Genomic DNA, 24,547 nt, shown 5'->3' with positions numbered 1-24,547 from the left:
ATCACGGTTTTAAGTAACAAAAAATAGATTTATTACATAAAAAGTGGACAAAAGGGTCCCCCCTAGGCTGCAGCAGGGGTCCACTGTGACAAGGGAGAGGCTTTGGCCCGGGATTAAAGGGGTTACACCCCAATTGGCCACCCTCTACTCTCACCTGGGAAGCAAGGGGTTAACTGGACTGAGGTCCAGTAATGTGTTTTTACCTCGCTTCAATATACAAATGCTTATTCCCCTGTGTAACTGTATTGTGTTATGCCAGTGTCTGCACCACACACACACTGGGGCTAAAGGGGTTAATGAGCTACAGTTTAGTAAAATAGAAATGTGGTGTATCTTTTCAGAAAATTTGGGCTTCAAAAGGCTTGATTGAAGTTGGGTGTGAAAAAGTACAGATGGGGGCTTTGGTGCACAGTATGTTAATACCTAATTTGCAGGCCAAGGGAATATTGCTAGAGACAGCTAGACCCAGGCTGGGGCATTGGGTGTGAAATCTAACACCAGGTGACAAATGTTCACTACACATGGGTCCCTGCTTCAAAGGATGTATTGATGGGGGCCAGGGGTGCGGTTACCCAAGGAGAGATCAGAATGAGTGACCTTATTAAATATAAGAATATTTAAAACCAGAGACAGAACATAAAACACAGACAAAGCTCAGTTTTAGCACATCCAGTGAAACTCATACACAGTACAGTGCCTAAATATATATGTATAAATATCTATTAAGTAAAATGGTCTTTTAGTTTGACATTTTTGGCCAAAATTGTTGTAAGCCCCTGAGCCAACTTCACGGCAGACCACAATTCAGGGGTCCCTAACGCTAATATAAATTCCTAATAACCTGTTATTAAGAATTTATATTAGCGTTAGGGACCCCTGAATTGTGGTCTGCCGTGAAGTTGGCTCAGGGGCTTACAACAATTTTGGCCAAAAATGTCAAACTAAAAGACCATTTTACTTAATAGATATTTATACATATATATTTAGGCACTGTACCGTGTATGAGTTTCACTGGATGTGCTAAAACTGAGCTTTGTCTGTGTTTTATGTTCTGTCTCTGGTTTTAAATATATATTGCCATGCTCAGTAGCACTCCTCTGTGACACTCATATGCTTATATATATGTTGTAGTTATTTTGGGGGTTCAATAGGAGCTTGTTAGGTGTCCAGTAAATATAAGAATATTCTGAGACGTCCTCGGCAGAACATGCTAAAAATTACATATGTGTATTCGTGGGACCGAGTCACAAATAATGAATACAGACACCTGATGTTTAGCCGGTTCTAAGCGATAGATATTAATATCTCTCTTAATATTACACTGCAATATTTAGTCTCGTTGGGAGCGTCATGCGTGCCGGAATGTATTAATATGTCTCGCGTGCCGGTAGGTATTACTGAACTGAAGTTATAAAGTTATTTAGATAGGAAAAGCAGTTTGTAAACGTCCTTGGGTGGGAGGAGTTTTACTCTGAGGAAAACTGTCAACTTCACCGCTGATTTATGAGAGGGGCTGGGTTTAGGTTGTGTTCAATGGGAAATAATTGTATATAAACAAGGCTCAGCCTATGGCTAGTGTGCTTCATGGTCTTTCATGTCTTGATGATTATGAAGATTGCTGTATGAACTGCCAGTCCAGATGGGACTGTTTCATCATTCCATTTTAAGTAAGTGTCCATATTTTGCCTGTTATTTGTATATCCTGTGTGTTCACCTTTATCAAGGAATAAATTATATTTTATCATATCTAAGTCTCGTACCAGTTCAACCCAGTTATATATATTTTTTTGTGTATTATTAATAGCCTGTCACAAAGCTCCCGTCACATCCACCAACTAGTTTCAGGCAAAAATGCCCTTTAAGTAGGAAGGGTGGTCATTCCTGCTCAACCTTAATATCCATCAGTATATAGTTTTTGTGGCGGTGCAATGGGAAGAAACCAATATATTTCCAAAAAGGTGTTCAAAAGATGATCACCAGAAAGATTCCCATTTAAACTTGCACTCAGCCTATTGTTTATTTTTCTTTATAATTAAACAGTAGGTGTCCTAAAGTTGCTTTTGTTTCACAAACACCAAGGAGATAAGTACATAGGGAAGTATTAAAAGTTAAAATCATTTTATTAAACTCATCTATCAAAGAAAAACCCAAATAAACTATAATAAAATTCTTGCTTCTCTTTTTTACACAGTGTGTACTAATTGTTTCACCAATAATAATTATATTGTAATCGTTTGGTTATCACACAGTCTCTAGACGCTAGTATATGTGGAGGTGAACAACACCCTAATTATAGGTTTATCACTCTCAGTTGTACAGAGTATCAATCTTAGTAGCACAAAATGTCAATATCTGAGTTGGAATGGTTGTCTCAATAATGAATGGTTACTATTGTAACCCTGCTAAGTTACACACACATCAGTAGTCAGAACACAGCTCATCTACTATTATAAAAGGTAAGTATCAGTATATATATAGTATTATGTAGGACTGTGAACTAGCTTGGTAGGCTGCCCCTAGGGTCAATGCAGCCTAAGAATTATATCAATTTAATTCTTACTTATGCGGTCTTAGCTATGTAGTTAGTATCCATAAACAGAATATAATACAAATGCGGCTCTGATCTCACACGGGTAAGACAAGGGGTTAATGCCTTATAAGCACATATATGCACATATACAATATCTGCACCAGATGTTACGTTTGCACTTGGTATCGTGTAGGACTGTGAGCTAGCTATGTAGGCTGCCCCTAAGGTCAATACAGCCCTGCTAAGATTTATATATATTTAATTCTCACTATTGTTGCCTTAGCCATATGTGCTTAATATCCAAAAACAGAGTATAGTACAGATGCAGCTCTGATCTCACATGGGTAAAGCAAAGGGTAAATGCCTTAACAACACATATATGCATACAATAATAGCACCATGTGCTTTAACCCAAGTCTGGCATATCATATGAGTTAGTAATTGTACTTGGAAATGCACTGATGTTATTAGCCTCTCTGCTACCCTTTCATACATGAGGTAAGGTACCCCTTTGTTATTAATTTACACATATCTTAGTGCTGGATTGGAATACAGCTGAGTGGCATTATCACTCTGTAAATAGATATAGATTCATACAACCGTGTTAGCTCCGTGTCTCTGCATCCAGTGTCTAGTAACTGATAAGCATGCTGTGTGAAGCAAGTTCCTCCGTGACGGCTGACGTCATTAGTGATCGCGTCGCCTGACTGCCCGACAGCTGTTTCATGCCGTGGACCGGCACTTCTTCCCCTTGAATGTATACTAACTGTGTTGGTACATCTAATGAAATAACTTCAAATATGTGTATTTCAAAAATATTGTGGTATGTCACATGATGTAATCACATGATGTAATGGTTTGAGACTCAAAGGGCTCTATATATTGAATTGGATGAACTTAATTATGCTCATCTAAATTCGCATACTGTAGCGTACATTATCATATGACCTATCAATCATCCTAATATAAATAGATCTCCTAATGTATCCCTTTTCTATTTTCTCCTCTATACAGTTACATAGGGTTGCTGCTAACATAGCAACTAGTTATTTGTATTTTACTTGTCTGTCATATAATGTTTGTTCAATAAAGTTTTTGTTGTAGAAAAAAACATTACTGGAGATTCAGTCAGTCTACGGAATATGACGTCACACTGGGGCGACCATTTTATATGGCGCGCGGCTGTGACGTCACCCGGTGGACTGAAGTCGAAAGTACTGCTATGTGTATTTGTATTTTGCCCACTCTGTAGATGCGCGCGCACCACTCTCGCGTGGTTTCGCACATACAGGCGACTGGATTAGCCGCCTTTACTCTGCGAGACGCGGGAAGGTGACGCGGCTTGCTATTGGTTTGGAAGCAGTCTGGGTAAGTATAAAACAGCGGTATTAAAGCACTATGGTCACCTTGATAAAGTACACTTTGTACGAAACGCGTAGGTGCGTTTACCTGTCTGTTCCTTGTGTGTATTTTCAGCATGCAATAAACCTAACACCATTTTTTCATTTTTGGAGTGGCCTGGCTGTTTTTTTTTTCCTGATTGATACTCTCAGGATTCTCTGGCAGTGCGCTATCAACGCTCTCTACTCTTCTGGATCTTCAAAGGATGGATCGCACGCCGCCAACGACACGAGTGCCCCCTTGGTAGTACAGGTAAAGAGCCATACTGCCTTTTATTTATTCCTGCTTACCATGGTCATTGACCACTCATTTCTATAACACTGGTTGGGTTTGAAACACTGTAATCTAGTGAGGGTCTGGCTGACTCCACGTCTGTCCCACCAGTTGTCAATCAACTTTATTGGGGGCACTCTATCGTTATACAGATTAACCCATTGTGGACTCAAACAATATTGGATGTTCAATACAGGACTGGTTACAATTGGGAGCATCACATATATCTTGTTTCCACCCCCTCACAGCAGCTGCTGATAGGAATGCAATGGCAAGAAGTAATGGCAAGTATTGCGTTACCGTCCATTTTTATTACTGCAGTATTACTATGCTACTGGTATATTGCCCAACCCTACTTTGAACAATCACATATTTTATCTCAAGTATGAATCCTCATGTGTGTAATGAGGCTGATCCTCTGTGAAAAGCTTTCCCCACACTATGTACATGGAAATGGTTTCTCCCCTGTATATATCCTGTGGTGGGTGAGGAGGTGGCTCATTTGAGAAAAGCTTTTCCCACACTCTGCACATGTGAAGGTTTCTCCCCTGTATGAATTTGCTCAATGTTGAGGAGCTCTGTCTTCTGAGAAAAGCTTTTACTACACTCTGTACATGTGAATGGTTTATTCCCTGTATGAGTCATCTGGTGCCTGAGGAGGTTTCTCTTAGTACTGAATTGTTTCCCACACTCTGTACATGTGAATGGTTTCTCTCCAGTATGAGTCAACTGGTGACGGAGGAGGTATTTCTTAATACTGAATTGTTTCCCACACGCTTTTACTACACTCTAAACATGTGAGTGGTTTTTCTCCTGCATGAGTCATCTGGTGTATGAGGAGACTGCTCTTAACTGTGAATTGTTTCCCACACTCTGAACATGGGAATGGCTTCTCACCTGTAGGAATCCGCTCATGGATGAGGAGCTTCACCTTTGTAGAAAAGCTTTTACTACACACTGCACATGGGAATGGTTTCTCCCCTGTATGAGTCATCTGGTGTATGAGGAGCCTGCTCTTAACTCTGAATTGTTTCCCACACTCTGTACATGTGAATGGTTTCTCTCCAGTATGAATCCGCTCATGGTTGAGGAGGTCCGCCTTTCTAGAAAAGCTTTTACTACACTCTGAACATGTGAGTGTTTTTTCTCCTGTATGAGTCATCTGGTGTCTGAGGAGACTGCTCTTAATACTAAATCGTTTCCCACACTCTGTACATGTGAATGGTTTTTCTCCTGTATGAGTCATCTGGTGTATGAGGAGACTGCTCTTAACTGTGAATTGTTTGCCACACTCTGAACATGTGAATGGTTTCTCCCCTGTATGAATCCGCTCATGGATGAGAAGCTCTGTCTTCCGAGAAAAGCTTTTACTACACTCTGCACATGTGAATGGTTTCTCCCCTGTATGAGTCATCTGGTGTCTGAGGAGGTTTCTCTTAGTACTGAATTGTTTCCCACATTCTGTACATGTGAATGGTTTTTCTCCTGTATGAGTCATCTGGTGTATGAGGAGACTTCTCTTAATACTAAATTTTTTCCCACACTCTGTACATGTGAATGGTTTTTCTCCTGTATGAGTCATCTGGTGTATGAGGAGACGCCTCTTAACTGTGAATTGTTTCCCACACTCTGTACATGTGAATAGTTTTTCCCCTGTATGAATCCGCTCATGGATGAGGAGCTCGGTCTTCCGAGAAAAGCTTTTACTACACTCTGTACATGTGAATGTTTTCTCTCCAGTATGAGTCATCTGGTGTCTCAGGCGGTGGCTCATAGTACTGAATTGTTTCCCACACTCTGTACATGTGAATGGCTTCTCCCCTGTATGAATCCGCTCATGGTTGAGGAGCTCTGCCTTTGTAGAAAAACTTTTACTACATTCTGCACATGTGAATGGTTTCTCCCCTGTATGAGTCATCTGGTGTATGAGGAGACTGCTCTTAACTGTGAATTGTTTCCCACACTCTGTACATGTGAATGGTTTCTGCCCTGTATGAACCCTCTGATGATTGAGGAGGGTCCTCTTGGTACTTAACTGTTTCCCGCACACTGTACAAGTAAAATGAGTCACTGATGTCTGAATCATCTGGGGTGGAAGAAGTTTCCCCTTCAGTGAGAATCTGCTCCCACCATCTGTACATGTAAAGGTTTGCTCCCTAGCGGGGACACAAAGGTGTGTGAGCAGGTCCCTGTCCAGTGAGAAGCTTTTGCCACACTGACAACAGAGAAAAGGCTGAGCACCGCGGCTTCTTCTTAAATCTCTCGCATACCTTTTGCTGGACCCATATTTAGAGTCCATCTCTGCTGTGTTCTGTACAAGGTCTGTAAATTCACCATCATGTGGCACTGGTTCCTTGCACGTGTCTAAAATGTGGCAGGAATCATTGTTTTTTGGCACTTCTGGGCTGCGAGGAGTCAGCCAGCTTCTGGATGTATCAGAGCTCAAGTTCTGTTCCTCATTCAGGCCGATCTCTAACAGAAGTAAACAAAAAAGACAAAACAAATGTTTTCAATCTGTAAATCAAATTACTGAACACAAATTACAAATCCAAAACACTGAAGAATCTATTTCCCCAATACTTAATTAACAAAATATTCTCATCACCCAGGGTTTTAAACTTGTGGCACATGGACATCCAGTGGCCCCTAATGACTTTGGTGGTGGTTCCCGAAGGCCTGAAATGTATTTGTAGCAGCTCATTGATGCATATATAATTTGTATTTATTACTGTATTCATTATTTAAGGGTACATGCGCATCCTCCAAATAATTAACATTGAAAATGTCCATGAGAAGTAAAGTTAAGGAACTCCTGGTCTATCATATTAGTGAATCAGAAAAAGGGGGAAGGGAAATACAAAATTAATGTGCACCCTAAAAGAATTCACTTATATGCACACCAAACTAGTGTAAAAATTAACTTTTAATAAATTCCTTAAAACATATATTACCAAAGTAATGTGTAATGTGAATTAAAAATGTATTAAATGAGAAATATCTGGCATCCGTGTCTTTGATTATTTGAGTCGTGCTATCCCAGATGTCCACTTAATATTAGTGGGATACCAGAGACAGGGGATGCTAAGAGTCAGGGTGTTAACCCCTCTGGAGCAACGATGAGACCCAGTAGTGAGAATATATAGTTGTTCACAAGTAGGTGGCCAGCAGATTAAGCTTCCTTGCTAGATGGAGCAGCACTGCGCACTGCAATAAGGGCTTAGGTGTATTAAAGTACAAGTGCCTGGATAATAAAGCTAGCACATATAGTGTAATGATGATACAGACACTGCAGCTTAAAACTGCCAGAATAGCACAGTGATATCTGTGAAAGCGCCTCACATAGAGTGCAAGGAAAGCAGGCACACAACCTGTGGTAATAAATAAATGAACGACTAACTGCTAGGGTCTGCAAAGTTAGAACCAGGAGACTGCAGACACTACATTAAAACAGCTCCAAGTAGGAGACTGACAACATTGCGCGTCCAACGCGCGTTTCCCTCCAGCAAAGGAGCTTCTTCAGGGACAAGTTTTACTGGGGGAGAGAGGTCTGAACCCTTTTATACCCCTTCAATACCCTAATTACAAAATCAATTGCTATCAGCTGTTGCACATGCGCACTGATCTCACTCACAAACTGACTCAGCAAAGTACTCAAACACCAATACATGTAATATCAGAGAAAACCCCATTGTTTGTACCTTTATTAGGCATATTCCCATCATAAAAGTTAATTTTTACACTAATTTGGTGTGCATATAAGCGAATTCTTTTAGGGTGCACATTCATTTTGTGTTTCCCTTCCCCCTTTTTCTGATTCACTTTTCAGTTCACAGTTTGCACCCATCTCTTTGATTACCTCACTTATATATTTGACTACATTATTCAATTGGTATGGTCCTGTGATCACTCCCTATCCCTCTGTTGTTTCTATCATATTAGTGCGTTAATAATATCACCTAAACCAGACAGCAACCTATAGTGTAAAGATACTGTAAATGCCCATGTATGTATGTATTTATTTATATAAGGCCCGCAGTGTACTCAGCGCTTTATAGCAGAAACAATACAGTACAGGGAATTATAACACAATAAGTGCAACAAACACAATCAGACAATAGGAACGGAAATCCCTGCCCTGGAGAGCTTACAATCTAAGTGATGCAGCGACTACACTGCCCATGTAATCTTCTGCCATAAGACCCACATAACTAAACTGCTCCATTTTGTGTCATATTTTGTCAGTCAAAAATACTATTCATATAAGTTCCCAAGCACGCAGCCTTGGTGTAATTTTTGACTCCTCTCTTTCCTTCTCTCACATTCAAAACAAAGAAAAAAAGGAGCACTGCAGAAAAGAAGAACTGGAGGCAAAAGTAGAAAAAATAAAAGTTATTGAGACACAGCCTTAGTTAAAAGAGAAACCTCCAACGCGTTTCTCGCCATGGAAGCTTTATCACAGAGTGTTTTCCTGAGTCTAGAGAGTGTCACGTTATAGGCACTCCCCGCTGGAAACACTGCCTACCTGTATCCCAGGTAAAAACTTCTCATGGGAACAAAACAGTCCGGGGAAAATGTAACCACGGAAAGAAGGCAGTATAACTGTGGGGGAGAAAACCAGCAAAAGGACACAATAAAGAATACAATAACAAAAAACTTACATAGACTCATAAGGACAATAAAAATTAAATGAAAAATCATCAAATTTAAAAGTGGATAGGATGTGGAGAGAATAAAATTGAAATTAAATTAACTGTAACACCAAATAATATAATCATGTAATAATATACATATAATAAATGTAAACTCAACTACCAAGGCAAAGAACAATTTGAATCTTGATAAAGGGAATATACAGTTAGGTCCGGAAATAATTGGACACTGATACAAGTTTTATTATTTCGGCTGTGTACGAAAATAAATTCAAGTTACAGTTACATAATGAATATGGGCTTAAAGTGCAGTATATCAGCTTTAATTTGAGGGTGTTCACATCCAAATTGGAGGAAGGGTTTAGGAATTACATCTCTTTAATATGTAGCCCCCTCTTTTTCAAGGGACCAAAAGTAATTGGACAATTGACTCAAAAGCTGTTTCATGGACAGGTGTGGGCTATTCCTTCGTTATTTCATCATCAATTAAGCAGGTAAAAGGTCTGGAATTGATTCCAGGTGTGGCATTCGCATTTGGAAGCTGTTGCTGTGAACCCACAACATGCGGTCAAAGGAGCTCTCAATGCAAGTGAAAAAGGGCATCATTAGGCTGCAAAAAAAAAAAAATATCCATCACAGAGATAGCAGGAATATTAAGAGTGGCCAAATCAACAGTTTGGTACATTCTGAGAAGAAAAAAAAAGAACGCACTGGCGAACTCTGCAACACAAAAAGGCCAGAATGTCCACGGAAGACAACAGCGGTGGATGATCGTAGGATCCTTTCCATGGTAAAGAAAAACCCCTTCACAACATCCAGCCAAGTGAAGAACACTCTCCAGGAGCTAGGCATATCATTATTCAAGTCTACCATAAAGAGAAGACTTCACGAGATCAAATACAGAGGGTTTACCACAAGGTGCAAACCATTCATAAGTCTCAAGAATAGAAAGGCCAGATTAGACTTTGCCAAAAAATATCTCAAAAAGCCAGCCCAGTTCTGGAACAGCATTCTTTGGACAGATCAACCTGTACCAGAATGATGGGAAGAAAAAAGTATGGAGAAGGCTTGGAATGGTTCATGATCCAAAGCATACCACATCATCTGTAAAACACGTGTGATGGCATGGGCATGCATGGCTTACAATGGCACTGGGTCACTAGTGTTTATTGATGATGTGACAGAAAACAGAAGCAGCCAGATGAATTATGAAGTGTATAGGGATATATTGTCTGCTCAGATTCAGCCAAATTCAGCAAAGTTGATTGGACGGCGCTTTATTTTACAGATGGACAATGACCCAAAACATACTGCTATAGCAACCCAGGAGTTTTTTAAGGCAAAGAAGTGGAATATTCTGCAAAGGCCAAATCAATCACCTGATCTCAACCTGATCGAGCATGCATTTCACTTGCTGAAGACAAAATTTAAGGCAGAAAGACCCACGAACAAACAACAACTGAAGACAGCTGCAGTAAAGGCCTGGCAAAGCATCACAAAGGAGGAAACCCCGCGTTTGGTGATGTCTATGCGTTCCAGACTTCAAACAGTCATTGCATGCAAAGGATTCTCGACAAAGTATTAAAAAGGAACATTTTATTTATGATTGTGTTAATTTGTCCAATTACATTTGAGCCCCTGAAATAAGGGGACTGTGTATGAAAATGGTTGCAAATCCTAAACGTTTCATACAATATTTTTGCTCAACCCCTTGAATTAAAGCTGAAAGTCTGCACTTCTATTGCATCTCGGTTGTTTAATTTAAAATCCATTGTGGTGGCATACAGAGCCAAAATTATGAAAATGGTGTCTGTGTCCAATTATTTCCGGACCTAACTGTACATAATGAATAAGATGTAAATAAATAAACCACACTGAGAAAATTGTCATATTAAGGATACAATACTACTCATCAAATGTGACTAGAGAGACACATATGTATCTCAATGATAGAAACAAATGTATATGAAACACACACAGTATTATATAACCTGAGAATGGGCAAAGGAATAATATAGATTAGAGAAAATGTTTTAGGTCCCATTCTGTATTATTCCCAAAAGGGGATAGAGTATTAAGTGAGTGGGTCCAAAACATCTCACGCTGATTAAGCTGTTTAATTCTATCATCCCATCATGTAGGAACAGGTATAGATTCAATCCCCTCGTGTAGGAACAGGTATATATTCAATCCCCTCGTGTAGGAACAGGTATAGATTCAATCCCCTCGTGTAGGGACAGGTATAGATTCAATCCCCTCGTGTAGGAACAGGTATAGATTCAATCCCCTCGTGTAGTGACAGGTATAGATTCAATCTCCTCGTGTAGGAACAGGTATAGATTCAATCCCCTCGTGTAGGAACAGGTATATATTCAATCCCCTCGTGTAGGAACAGGTATAGATTCAATCCCCTCGTGTAGGAACAGGTATAGATTCAATCCCCTCGTGTAGGAACAGGTATAGATTTAATCCCCTCGTGTAGGAACAGGTATAGATTCAATCCCCTCGTGTAGGAACAGGTATAGATTCAATCCCCTCGTGTAGGAACAGGTATAGATTCAATCCCCTCGTGTAGTGACAGGTATAGATTCAAATCGCTGAAAAATGAAAGGTGGACAAGTTTCCCAATGTACAATTTGTAAAATATTTGGAAACTGGGAACCTCTTGTGTAGGAACAGGTATAGATTCAATCCCCTCTACAATGAATAAAAACTGGAATTGTGTGTGTTTTCTTACGGTGTAGAATATCAATAGAATTGATAGGATTGGCATAGCAACAAATATAACATTTACCACATTTGAAAAAAAAAATAAACATGTATTAAATTTGATTCATGAACACGGTCTGACCTGGAGGTAAATAAACTAGGCGAAAGATAGTTTGCCAAGGATTTAGCCTTTCTAAATGCAAATTTTGGTCCTTGTTCAATTGGCTCTAAGGTCTTCCTCCAAGGTAAGCACTTCCCAATGTTTCTGGATGTTTGAGCGGATTTGATCTATGCCGTGTAATAAACAGCGGATTGGACCCTTCGGGAGTGCCCTGGTCTGTCCTTGATTTAAACCCCCTGCCTAGATCCAGTTGAACCATAAGACAGTAACTCAGCATGAGTACAGAGTTTGGCATTCATGTAAGACTCCTCTATATCCCTGTTCTACAGCCCCTGACAGAAAATCTGTTTGCCAATTCGGTGGCCTGTTGATCAAAAGAATCCTCGTTAGAGCAAAGCCGCCTTAGGCGGAGGAATTGGCCCTTGGGTATACCACGGATGAGTGACCTGGGGTGCTTGCTATCCGCTTTAAGAAAGGTATTCCTGGAATTTTGTTTCCTATAAATGTCAGTCTGTATTTCTCCTGTAACGTCAATAAATAAAGTGATATCTAAATAATTAATATGGTGTTCCTAAGTAAAGTTAAGATTCAACATAAGGAATTAAGAGTATTAATGAAAGTGTCTAGTGAATGTGAATCCCCTTCCCAAATCATAATCGGGTTATCAATATAACGATTGTAAAAAATAATATGATGCCGAAAAGGATTAGAATCACCAAAAATAAATGTGGATTCCCAGAGACCCATAAAAAGATTAGCATACGACGGGGCAAAGGAGGTACCCATAGCCGTACCCCGTGTCTGCAAGTAAAATTGTGACTCAAATAAAAAATAATTGTGTATCAATAAAAATGGAATCTAAAAGAAAAGTGCGAAGTGAAATAGATAATGAGGACTGAAGGGAAAATTGAGTAGCCTTAATACCCTGGTCATGATCAATGATGGTGTTTAACGACATAACGTCCATCGTAACCCATCTATAGTTCTTATGCCATTTAACAGCTTTTATAGCACATAACAGATATGTAGAGTCTCTCAAAAAGGATGGTAAACAAGAAAAGGAAAATCCATCATGTATAGCTGGGAGTGGGGTCTCTTGTGATGTCACCTCCTGATATTGGTATAATATAATACCTCTTGTAAAGAAATGTATTACTAGCCCTTCTGGCAGAAAATAACAGAGTTGGAGATATATTATCTTCTTACCTGCTGATGGTCATGTGATAGAAAAAGAAAAAGGCGCTCCAAGGAGGAGGTGATGACAATAAATGTGCTAAATAATCTTAACTTAATAAAGTGAAAAACGTGGTAAATACTGTGACTTAGTCCCAGGATATTAGGCAGCTTTCTGCCCGATTTAGGTCAGAAAGTGCAGGAATAGTGCAAAAGGATCCATCCCACAGCTTGACATTTAATCAGGCTGGTGGATGGAAAGTCCAGGCCACAGTTTACAATGGGTCTAGTTCTCCCTCACCTGCTCTCCTAATTACAGAAACAGGTATATATGTCAGCTAGCTGTGCTGCTTCATTCTCTCTACTGGAGGCTGGGGGCACGCTACTCCCCTGTATCCAGTTTGGGGAAGACGCCCCCATCATGACTTTCACTGTCCGGAAGAATTGCCTGGACTCTTGGGACGCTGTTCCCATCTATCAGTTAAGCTATCTCTAAAGACTGTGGCTATTATTGCGCATCTAATGACCCTAAATGAGAGGGTATTGTTTAAGCTGGGGAAACAGGTTAGTTGGCCCAGCAACCTTTAGAGAGGCTGATACTACTGTACAGTTAGATCCCTAAAAAGGGATAGGTGTTACTTTTATGGTTTCTTTTGTTTCTTAAAGTGACGGTGTTTGAAATGTTTAGTGTCACTTATTTATTATTTATTTATAAAACATTTTACCAGGAAGTAATACATTGAGAGTTACCTCTCGTTTTCAAGTATGTCCTGGGCATAGAGTTAAGACACTGATATGAGTAAACCGCTGGAGGTTAATGGCTGAGCGCCTCCAACATGTATCTACTGAATCTGCAGTCCCCACTGGGATGAAATAAAACAGGCAGAAACCTGGAGTTACGCACTATACTGCTATCTCTTATTCTCTTATTCTCTTATTCTTGTGTTTTTTCTAAATAAACCCTAGAAGACTGTGTCGGTAAGAGCCCAGACAGACGTCAGCGATACGCAAGGGTGGCATTTGTCACTTATGGTGGAGAATGTGGGTTGACACTAAAAAGTCAGTGGTTTTGCAAATAAATGTGGGTGTTTAAAATGTCCGCCCAGCTAAAAAAAAGTACAAACTGTAAGTAAAGTCTGTCCTACTGTATATGACTGACAGTTCTGTATACAGCATTGCCACGGTAGACAAGAACTTATGCGTACAAAATCACTGGGAACTGATTGGAGCGAGACAGCGATAAAATAAACATGTACGTTTATTTATTTTCTGACTAACACACACAGTAAAACGAATAACATGGGATAAAAACACAGCAATCACATGAACGAAATACCAGGTCACACAGGTAGCAGCTTGTTCCTCAGGATTAGATCTTCACATGATTCAACAACAATTATTTGCAGATTATTGGAGATGAGGAAAAAGCAGAGGTATTAAACAAATTCTTTGCCTCTGTGTTTACCAGGGAAGAATCAAGTTCAATAGTAGTGCCGCAGGAGGAAGCCACAACCTTCCTATTAATGACCAATTGGTTAACTGAGGAATAAGTTCATACGCGACTTGAAAAAATTAAAGTAAATAAGGCACCTGGCCCCGATGGCATACATCCAAGAGTTCTCAAGGAGTTAAGCTCAGTAATAGCAAAAGCATTATATTTAATATTCAAGGACTCAATTTCCACAGGCTCAGTACCACAAGATTGGCGTAAAGCAGATGTGGTGCCTATATTTAAAAAGGGAGCTAGATCACACCCAGGGAATTACAGACCTGTAAGCCTGACTTCAATAGTAGGGAAACTACTTGAAGGTTTAATACGGGATAATATTCAGGAATACCTAATGGAAAACAAAATTATTAGTAATAGTCAGCATGGATTTATGAAGGATAGATCTTGCCAAACTAACCTTATTTGTTTCTTTGAGGAGGTAAGTAGGAATTTAGACCAGGGTAATGCAATTGATGTGGTCTACTTAGATTTTGCAAAGGCTTTTGATACGGTTTCACACAAGAGGTTGGTGTACAAAATAAAGAAAATTGGACTCAGTAATAATATATCTGTCACGAGAGCTTGCGACAGGCTGTAATTTTACACCAAAAACTATATATATAAATATATATTTATACCTGGGTTTGAACTGGGACGAGACTTAGATATGATAAATAGAATTTATTCCTTGATAAAGGTGAACACAACAGATTATACAATAACAGGCAAAATATAGACACTTACTTAAAAGATGAAAATAATGAAAACAGTCCCATCTGAACTGGCAGTTTCATCCAGCAATCAGCCCAAGACATTGCATGGCATTTCTCTCAGCAATCAGGAAATCATTCAGCAAACGAAGACAAAAGATATATGGGTGGACAGCAGTTTATAAACCTTTCTCCTTCTATTCTTAACCTTAAGCACAGGGGATTGGTTTACAATTACCTCCAGCCACTCACTAACGTGGGAAAGCATTCTGACCCATGCCCCCCTGCTAGTTGGCACATGCGCAGTAGAACTCTGGGGGTCTCATTTCTGAAGCCCCACATTTACATCAGGAATGCCAGCCAGTCCACCATTTGGAGTTCTGGCAGGAAAACCTTTGTTGAAAGGTGTTAACTGGAACACGTAAGACCTGCCCTGGTTTGGGCTTCGGATAAACAGTGAGGGTGATAAAACTCTTTGAACAGCACTTAAATCCTAGACATAGCGGCGTCCCCAGGGCCATCTGCTACCTTATGGCCCAAAAGAATTTCCTCTGGGTCTTTGTCCATACCTTAAGATACACTATTAAGCATAAAATATAAACGTATTAAAATATCCGGTTCCGTTATACACACAGTCAGGTGAGATATATTAATACGGCCGGTGACACCTGACGCTCGCAGGAAGACCAAAAATTACATTGTAATATGAACATTAATAGAGATATTAATATCTGGCATTTCGTAACAGGTAAATGTACAATGTTTAGCCTCAAAACGATGGGCTACATCCAACGGATACACATATGTAATTCTTATCCTTTTCAGCCAAGGACATCTCATAGTATTCTTATATTTAATAAAGTTACTCACTTTTGATATCCTGTTGGGGGTAGCCCCCCCCCCCCTGGCCCCATCAATAAAACCTTTTGAAGTGGGCTTTTGCTTTTCGCATAACCAATTAGGTCAGTTACCTATTGATCAGGGCGATGTATCACACCTCTCTGTTGATATACACTTCCAGTGAATACTCACGTGAATACTCATATGAGGCACCATTTGGCTCCTTACGCATTACAAAGACAGGCATTCTGCCTGTACATTAGCACACCATTAGCATTCTGCCTGTGTATTTCAAAAACTGCAAAAAGTCACTTTATCAAAAATATATGTCCCTCTTATGACAAAGTTATATTTTTAATATGTGTGTACTTGGGGGGTGACCCGGAGGCTGTACCCCAAGGCTCAGAATACCTTGCGGGCACAGGCAGTTGCAGGCCCATGAGGCAAAGGGAATACACAGATAACGCATTAACTAGCCCACTGGGCTTACACAATTAACCCCTGATGACCCAGTGTGTGTGTTATGCAGGTACTGATTAACCCAGACATTACAATGGAACAGGGAAGAATACATTTACAGGTTATAACAAGGGTAAAATCACATTTCTGGGCCTCAGCCCAGTTAACCCCTTGTCTCCCTGGCGACGTTAGAGGGGGGCCCTTGGGGGGTAACCCCGTTAACCCCGGGCCAAACCCTCCCTACCGCCACAATATGCACCTGGATTGAAAACTGGTTAAAGGACAGACAACAGAGGGTTGTCATAAATGGAACTTTTTCAGGTTGGGCTAAAGTTGTGAGTGGAGTACCTCGGGATCGGTACTGGGACCCCTGCTTTTTAACTTGTTTGTAAATGACCTTGAGGTTGGGATCGAGAGCAAAGTTTCCATCTTTGCTGATGATACTAAATTGTGTAAGGTAATAGAATCAGAGCAGGATGTAATTTCTCTTCAGAAGGACTTGGAGAGACTGGAAACGTGGGCAGGTAAATGGCAAATGAGGTTTAATACAGATAAATGTAAGGTTATGCATTTGGGATGCAAGAATAAAAAGGCAACTTACAAATTAAATGGAGATATATTGGGGGAATCCTTGATGGAGAAGGATTTAGGAGTGCTTGTAGACAGCAGGCTTAGCAATAGTGCCCAATGTCATGCAGTAGCTGCAAAGGCAAACAAGATCTTATCTTGCATCAAATGGGCAATGGATGGAAGGGAAGTAGACATAATTATGCCCCTTTACAAAGCATTAGTAAGACCACACCTTGAATATGGAGTACAATTTTGGGCACCAATCCTATGAAAAGACATTATGGAACTAGAGAGAGTGCAGAGAAGAGCCACCAAATTAATAAAGGGGATGGACATTCTAACTTATGAGGAGAGCCTAGCTATATTGGATTTATTTACATTAGAAAAGAGGCGTCTAAGAGGGTATATGATAACTATATACAAATATATTCAGGGACAATACAAGGATCTTTCAAAAGAACTATTCATCCCACGGGCAGTACAAAGGACTCGGGCCATCCCTTAAGGTTGGAGGAAAGGAAATTTCACCAGCAACAAAGGAAAGGGTTCTTCACAGTAAGGGCAGTTAAAATGTGGAATTCATTACCCATGGAGACTGTGATGGCAGATACAATAGATTTGTTCAAAAAAAGGTTGGACATCTTTTTAGATGGGAAAGGTATACAGGGATATACCAAATAAGTATACATGGGAAGGATGTTGATCCAGGGATTAATCCGATTGCCAATTCTTGGAGTCAGGAAGGAATTAATTTTTCCCCTTAATGGGGTTTTTTGTTTGCCTTCCTCTGGATCAATAAGTAAGTATAGATATAGAATAAAGTATCTGTTGTCTACAATTAGCATAGGTTGAACTTGATGGACGTACGTCTTTTTTCAACCTCATCTACTATGTAACAATGTAACTATGTAACTATGTAACAACAACACAGGAATGAGGGTTACAGGCATCTTTATAGACAGGGGTCCCTATACCTAACCTTCGCTCAATTCCATTGGTGGGAGAATATTTTCCTCCTATCAAAACCTGCCAGGTAACGTGGAAAATGGGCATAAGGCCAGCCCAGGTAACTCTGAGCATGCCCAGTGAGCAGCTTGGTAGTACTGCTTAGTAAAAAGGGGCCACTCGTTTCTGGGGACACAAAGTCTGGGGTTGAAATATATGGCACGGTTGTAGTATTGTCAGATAGCTGAGGAACTCACACTTCAGCTGTATTAACACACCCTTGCTATCTCCGGACTGCATACTAAATAGAATGGCTCTGTGGCTTTGTCCTTCTTAGGTCCACAGACAGCAGGGGTCCCCTTTGAACCCCGGCAGAACAAAGCCATCCCTTACCCTCGCTGAATACATTAGCATATCAAAAGGGAACATAAAACCAGCTTTGGCTTACATTTATAAAATATAGAAAAGCATTGCTTCTTTTAAAACTCTAACTTCTGCCCTTCTAAATATAGTAACAACTATGTGGGTATGCCTGCCGGCTACGTTTAAAAAAAATCAACCCGCTAGCATATATACATTTTAAGGGACAGAAAACGTTTGGCAAGGGAAACACAGGATTATTACATACAGATTTTGTTAACCCCTTCCGTCCCAAGATGATTTAGGGGACACACCGTTAAGAACGCATTGCAGCTGGGAGATTTAGCTGCAATCTGGGACAAATAAAGATGGTGAAGGGGAATGCAAGTTATTACACAGAGTTTACACATTAACCCCTTCAGTCCCAACACGATTTAGGGGCTCGATCGTCACAAGAATACACAGGGAAAAGTGTGAAAAGTATTGACGCAATAGCACCTCTAGAGGTTAGGGTGAAGAATACACCAGAGTGCAAAAATGGAGGAAAAAACGGGATTAATGTGTCACGTGTCTGACCACAGAAAGTGGTGTCCTTTCAGGAATGAGCGTCTGAGTACCCAGTGTGTCGCCGCAGAGCAGTATGAGAGGGAGCATGAGAAGGTCCAGAAACTGAAGCAAGAGCTAGAGGAGCAGAGACGCTGCGGGGAAACCTGGGAAAGGCAAGCTGATGGGACCCTAGCAACGGGATTTGTAGAGGCCCTAGACGTAATGAAGGCAGAGTTCCTAAATGTAATGAGGGATGCGTTCATGCACACAGAGCCCGCGCCAGGAAGAGATGAAGGCTCTGAGTGCAGAATTGCGAGATGTACGCAAGGAACAGGATTCTCTCACAAGTGGACTAAACATATTGAAAAGGGAGAAAAGCATTCAAATTATTCAGAAGCACGGCAAAGCTGTTATCCAAGGAAGGGAAAGAGAAAATTATCGGCGTATACGCGCCGCAACTATCATCCTACAGGCTGCCTAAAGAGGGATGAAAACTCGTCAGTTTAATCATCTAGTTCTCCCTCACCTGCTATCCTAATTAAGGAACAGGCATTTATGGCAGCTAGGTTTGCTGCTTCATTTTCTCGCCTGGTGGCTGGGGACAAGCTCTCCACTGCATGCAGTTCAGAGAGGACGCCCCCATCATGACTTTCACTGTCCGGAAGAATTGCCTGGACTCTTGGGACGCTGTCCCCATCTATCAGTTAAGCTATGTCTAAAGACTGTGGCTATTATTGCGTATCTAATGACCTTAAATGAGAGGGTATTGTTTAAGCTGGGGAACCAGGTTAGTTAGGGAAGGGTCCCTTGAATTTGTTTTCCCAAATGCGTTTTATCGCATCTATTGATGGTCAGATACCCATAACTCTGCATTTCCAACCTTTATACGTGTTTGAGAGCCATATTGCACTTCTAACTCTGCTGCATGTGGCTTGTCCCAGAACACCCAGCAGGCCTGGGGACTTCCTATGAGAGGCAATTAACCATGAATATTCTCTAAATGTGACCATGTGTCTTGTAACAAGATAACACCCCTTTGTGCAGAGAAAGGAGAAAAGGTACTCACCAGAGACAGGAAATGGAACAGTTTCACTCTTTATTGGGGTCAGAGGTTCCTCAGTGTTCGGTTCTTCCTTCTCTGACTTAATCTCTAAACTCTCCAGCACAATCACTGGGAAACCTGGCAATAAGAAAAGGGAAATCCATCATGTAAAGCTGGGAGTGGGGGCTCTTGTGATATCAGTATACAGAAATACTCTATACTGATTCCTATGGGGGAGGGGTGAAGGGATTGATGTTACTTTATTATTAACCCTTTGAGTGCTGAAGAAGTTTTTACCCCCAAGTGCCGAAAACATTTTGGAGCTACCAATGTTCAAACCTCAATAACAATAATATCCTCAATATTACCTTAGACAAATTATTTTTTTCATTAGGACAGGTATCTAATAATTCTATGCACGCTTTAATATTATTTCCCCATATATTGTACACATTTCAGTCCATGTTTTAAACATACTGAATAAAGACAAGTGAGGATGTAAGGGTACTTACCACAAACAGGAAATGCATCTATTTCTTCCTTTATTGGTGTCAGATGTTCCTCTGTGTCTGTCTCTTCTTTCTCTGACTTAATCTCTAAACTCTCCGGTACAACCACTGGGAAACCTGGCAATAAGAAAAGGAAAATCCATCATGTAAAGCTGGGAGTGGGGGCGCTTCTTGTGATTTCACCTCCTCTGATATTTATTTATAAAAATGTTTTACCCAGAAGTAATACAGTGAGAGTTACCTCTCGTTTTCAAGTATATCCTGGGCACAGAGTTAAGATGACAAATAATACATGGTTACAAATACAGTTACATAAGTGAACAGTGTATATATTATATACAAGACATTGCATTCACAGTTAGAGGTAATATATATTATGAGCGTATGAAACAGTTACAGACCAGATTAAAATGTGAGACAGCTTTAGTTTTGAAAGAACTTAAACTGGTGGCGGCTGAGAGTGTCTCCGGTAGGTTGTTCCAGTTGTGGGGTGCACAGTAAGAGAAGGAGGAGCGGTCGGAAACTTTGTTGAGCTTTGGGACCATGAACAGTCTTTTGGAGTCAGATCTCAGATGATAAGTGCTGCATGTGGTAGGGGTGAGGAGTTTGTTCAGATAGATGGGTAGCTTGCCCAGAAAGTATTTGAAGGCAAGAGAGGAAAGGTGAACTTTGCGCCTAGACTCGAGTGATGACCAATCTAGTTCTTTGATCATTTCGCAGTGATGTGTGTTGTAGTTGCATTGGGGAACAAAACGACAAATTGAATTGTAGAGGGTGTCACGTTTGCTACGGTGGGTTTGGGGTGCCGAGCCATATAGTATGTCTCCATAGTCGATAATTGGCATTAGCATCTGCTGTGCGATACGCTTTCTGACCAGCAGGCTTAGGGAGGATTTGTTCCTGTAAAGTACACCTAGTTTGGCAAAGGTTTTGGATGCCAGGATATAAATGTGCATTCCGAATGTTAAGTGGGAGTCAAACTATATGCCCAGGTATTTAAAACCAGTAACAGGAGTTAGGGTGGTGTTAGTGTTGGTTCTGATCAGGAGCTCAGTCACTGGAAGCTTTAAAAATGTAGTCTTGGTCCCAAATACCATTGTTACAGTCTTGTCAGTGTTTAAAAACAGTTTGTTTTGGGAAATCCAGTTTTCGAGCCTCAAAAAGTCAAAATACTCAAAAGTATGTGTTGAAGGTCGGAGAGGCTGTGGCTGTGTGCATATAGGATTGTGTCATCTGCATACATGTGTATTGAAGCTTCCTTACAAGCAGTGGGAAGATCATTGATGGACACTGAGAAGAGTAGGGGCCCCAGAAAATAGCCTTGTGGGACACCACAAGTGATATCCAAGGGGTTGGAATTAGAGCCTGAGATGGACACATGTTGGGATCTACCTGATAGGTAAGACTGAAACCAGTTTAAAGTATGTTTCCCTATTCCAGAGCTCTGGAGTTTAAGCAGGATAACATGATCAACAGTATCAAAAGCCTTTGCAAAATCTAGGAATATTGCACTAGCGAGTTGTCCCTGTTCCATTCCACATTGGATTTCATTGCAAACTTTTAGCAGGGTAGTTACGGTGGAGTGTTTGGGGGGAAAGCCAGATTGGAATTGGCTAGGGAAATTTGTCTTGATATAGTAATCGCTTAATTGGGAGTGGACACATTTTTCCATTACTTTGGATAGAATTGGGAGAAGTGAGATTGGCCTGTAGTTTGAGACAGTGTTTTTGTCCCCACGTTTGAAGATTGGGACAACTCTGGCAGTTTTCCAGGTCTTAGGGATATGGCCTGCAGACAGGATAGAGTTGACTATGGAAGCAATTGGTTTGGAAATGGCTGGGACACCAAGTCATAGGAACCTAGAGTGTAGTAAGTCAGGTCCACATTATCTGCTTCGTTTTAATTTGAGGAGCGCTTGTGTAATCTTCTCTTTGGATACTGGGCCAAATTGAAAATTGTGGGCAGTGTTGGGAGGGGGTGGGGCTATATGGTACTCCCAGGATGAGATTCAGGTTTGTGGTTTGAGTTGCGTTTTGCTAATAAGTTAGTAGCACACCCCACAAAGTAATCATTGAATGCATTTGCAATGTCAGTGGGGTTTGTCAGAGTAATATCCCCCTTAGTGATATTACTTGGCTGTTGATGGTTAGGAGGCTGGAATATATTGTTGATAACCTTCCAGAAGTTAGCTGGGTTTGATGTATTCTGGTGGAGATTGTCAGACTAATATTGTGCTTTTGCATTCCTTGTTTGCCTTGTGCACATGTTCCGAGAGGCATCTGTAGTGATTGAGATCCTTGGTAGTGCCAGTTACTTTGTAGCTTTTCAACAAGGCATCCCTGACGTGGTAGAGTGCTATAAGGTCACTTGTAACCCATGGAAGGTGGGCAACCCGTACCCTTATTCTGCGTAGTGGAGCATGGGTATCACAGAGTTTTAAGAACTCGGAATTGGAAATAGTCGAGCGCAGAATCAGGGTCGGGAATTAAATCGATTCTGAGCCGAGGGCAGTTGGTAAGGTCAGCCAGAAACTGTTGTGGGTTAAAGTTTCTAAATGTTCTAGTGTGGAGAAGTTTAGGGCTTGATTGGGGCGGTTTAATTTTCCTTACACAGTACACTATTGCATGGTCACTGAAAATGTCAGGAAGGGTGCCAGAGGATTGGATTCTGCTGGGATTTGAGGAGAGAATCCAGTCTAGCAAGGAATGGGAGTGCGATTTCAGGTTTGTCCGTGTTTGTTGGGAGATGAGTTGCGATAGGTTAAGCGACTTGATTTGTATCTGGATTTTGTGGTTTTTAGGGTCAAGACAATTGAAGTTGAAATCCCCAAGAACTAGCAGCTCACTCTTCTCATTCAGAGGAAATGGAGCCAAGAAACTGGGTGATATCAGTCAGGGATTGAAGAGGGGCTTTAGGGTGGCGGTAGATGCCAGCAAGCAAGATGGGCTTAGAAAAGGGGAGGCAGATTCTGCCAACTAGGATTTCAAAAGAGGGTGGGCTTGGGGGGCAATTTAACAGTGTAAATTGTAAGGTGTCTCCAATATAAAATAACACCCCTCCACCTCTCTCTCTTTGACCTATCACTCCTAGAAATGGAGTATCCCTTAATGGCAATATTTGCATCGGGAGTTTTAGGGGTTAGCCATGTTTCTGTGAGAACGATGGCTTTTGGTTTATGCTTAAGGCACCATGCCCTTAGTTCATCCAGTTTGGGCAGCAGGCTCCGGATATTTATATTGGTATAATATAATACCTCTTGTAAAGAAATGTATTACTAGCCCTTCTGGCAGAAAATGACAGTGTTTAAGATATATTATCTTCTTACCTGCTGGTGGTTCTATAAGAAAACAAGATTAGTTTGGGTGTTTGACTCACATAACTGTAAAATAATCAGATATTCCCTCCTTGCAGATTTCAAAGACACCAAAATATCTCCTCTACTCACTTAACAAGTGTGGATCCATGCTGGCAGTGCCGCTCTGGAGGTGCCGGCAGTGGGCAGTGAAGCTCTGGGAGGTGCTCGCAGTGGTCCTTTGGGAGGTGCTGGCAGTGGTCCTCTGGAGGTGCTGGCAGTGGTCCTCTGGAGGTGCTGGCAGTGGTCCTCTGGAGGTGCTGGCAGTGGTCCTCTGGAGGTGCTGGCAGTGGTCCTCTGGAGGTGCTGGCAGTGGTCCTCTGGAGGTGCTGGCAGTGGTCCTCTGGAGGTGCTGGCAGTGGTCCTCTGGAGGTGCTGGCAGTGGTCCTCTGGAGGTGCTGGCAGTGCTCCTCTGGAGGTGCTGGCAGTGCTCCTCTGGAGGTGCAGGCAGTGCTCCTCTGGAGGTGCTGGCAGTGCTCCTCTGGAGGTGCTGGCAGTGCTCCTCTGGAGGTGCTGGCAGTGCTCCTCTGGAGGTGCTGGCAGTGCTCCTCTGGAGGTGCTGGCAGTGCTCCTCTGGAGGTGCTGGCAGTGCTCCTCTGGAGGTGCAGGCAGTGCTCCTCTGGAGGTGCTGGCAGTGCTCCTCTGGAGGTGCTGGCAGTGCTCCTCTGGAGGTGCTGGCAGTGCTCCTCTGGAGGTGCTGGCAGTGCTCCTCTGGAGGTGCTGGCAGTGCTCCTCTGGAGGTGCTGGCAGTGCTCCTCTGGAGGTGCTGGCAGTGCTCCTCTGGAGGTGCTGGCAGTGCTCCTCTGGAGGTGCTGGCAGTGCTCCTATGGAGGTGCTGGCAGTGCTCCTCTGGAGGTGCTGGCAGTGCT

At 41.5% G+C, this 24,547-nt stretch overlaps 1 pseudogene; it reads right to left on the bottom strand.

Moving 5' to 3' along the window:
• Positions 1–878: 878 nt before the first annotated feature.
• On the bottom strand, positions 879–24,269 carry LOC142486074 (uncharacterized; annotated as a pseudogene).
• Between the last annotated feature and the right edge of the window lie 278 nt (positions 24,270–24,547).

Source organism: Ascaphus truei, unplaced genomic scaffold, assembly GCF_040206685.1.
Source record: "Ascaphus truei isolate aAscTru1 unplaced genomic scaffold, aAscTru1.hap1 HAP1_SCAFFOLD_725, whole genome shotgun sequence".
Lineage (NCBI taxonomy): Eukaryota > Metazoa > Chordata > Amphibia > Anura > Ascaphidae > Ascaphus > Ascaphus truei.
This window is presented reverse-complemented; position numbering and strand designations above follow the sequence as displayed.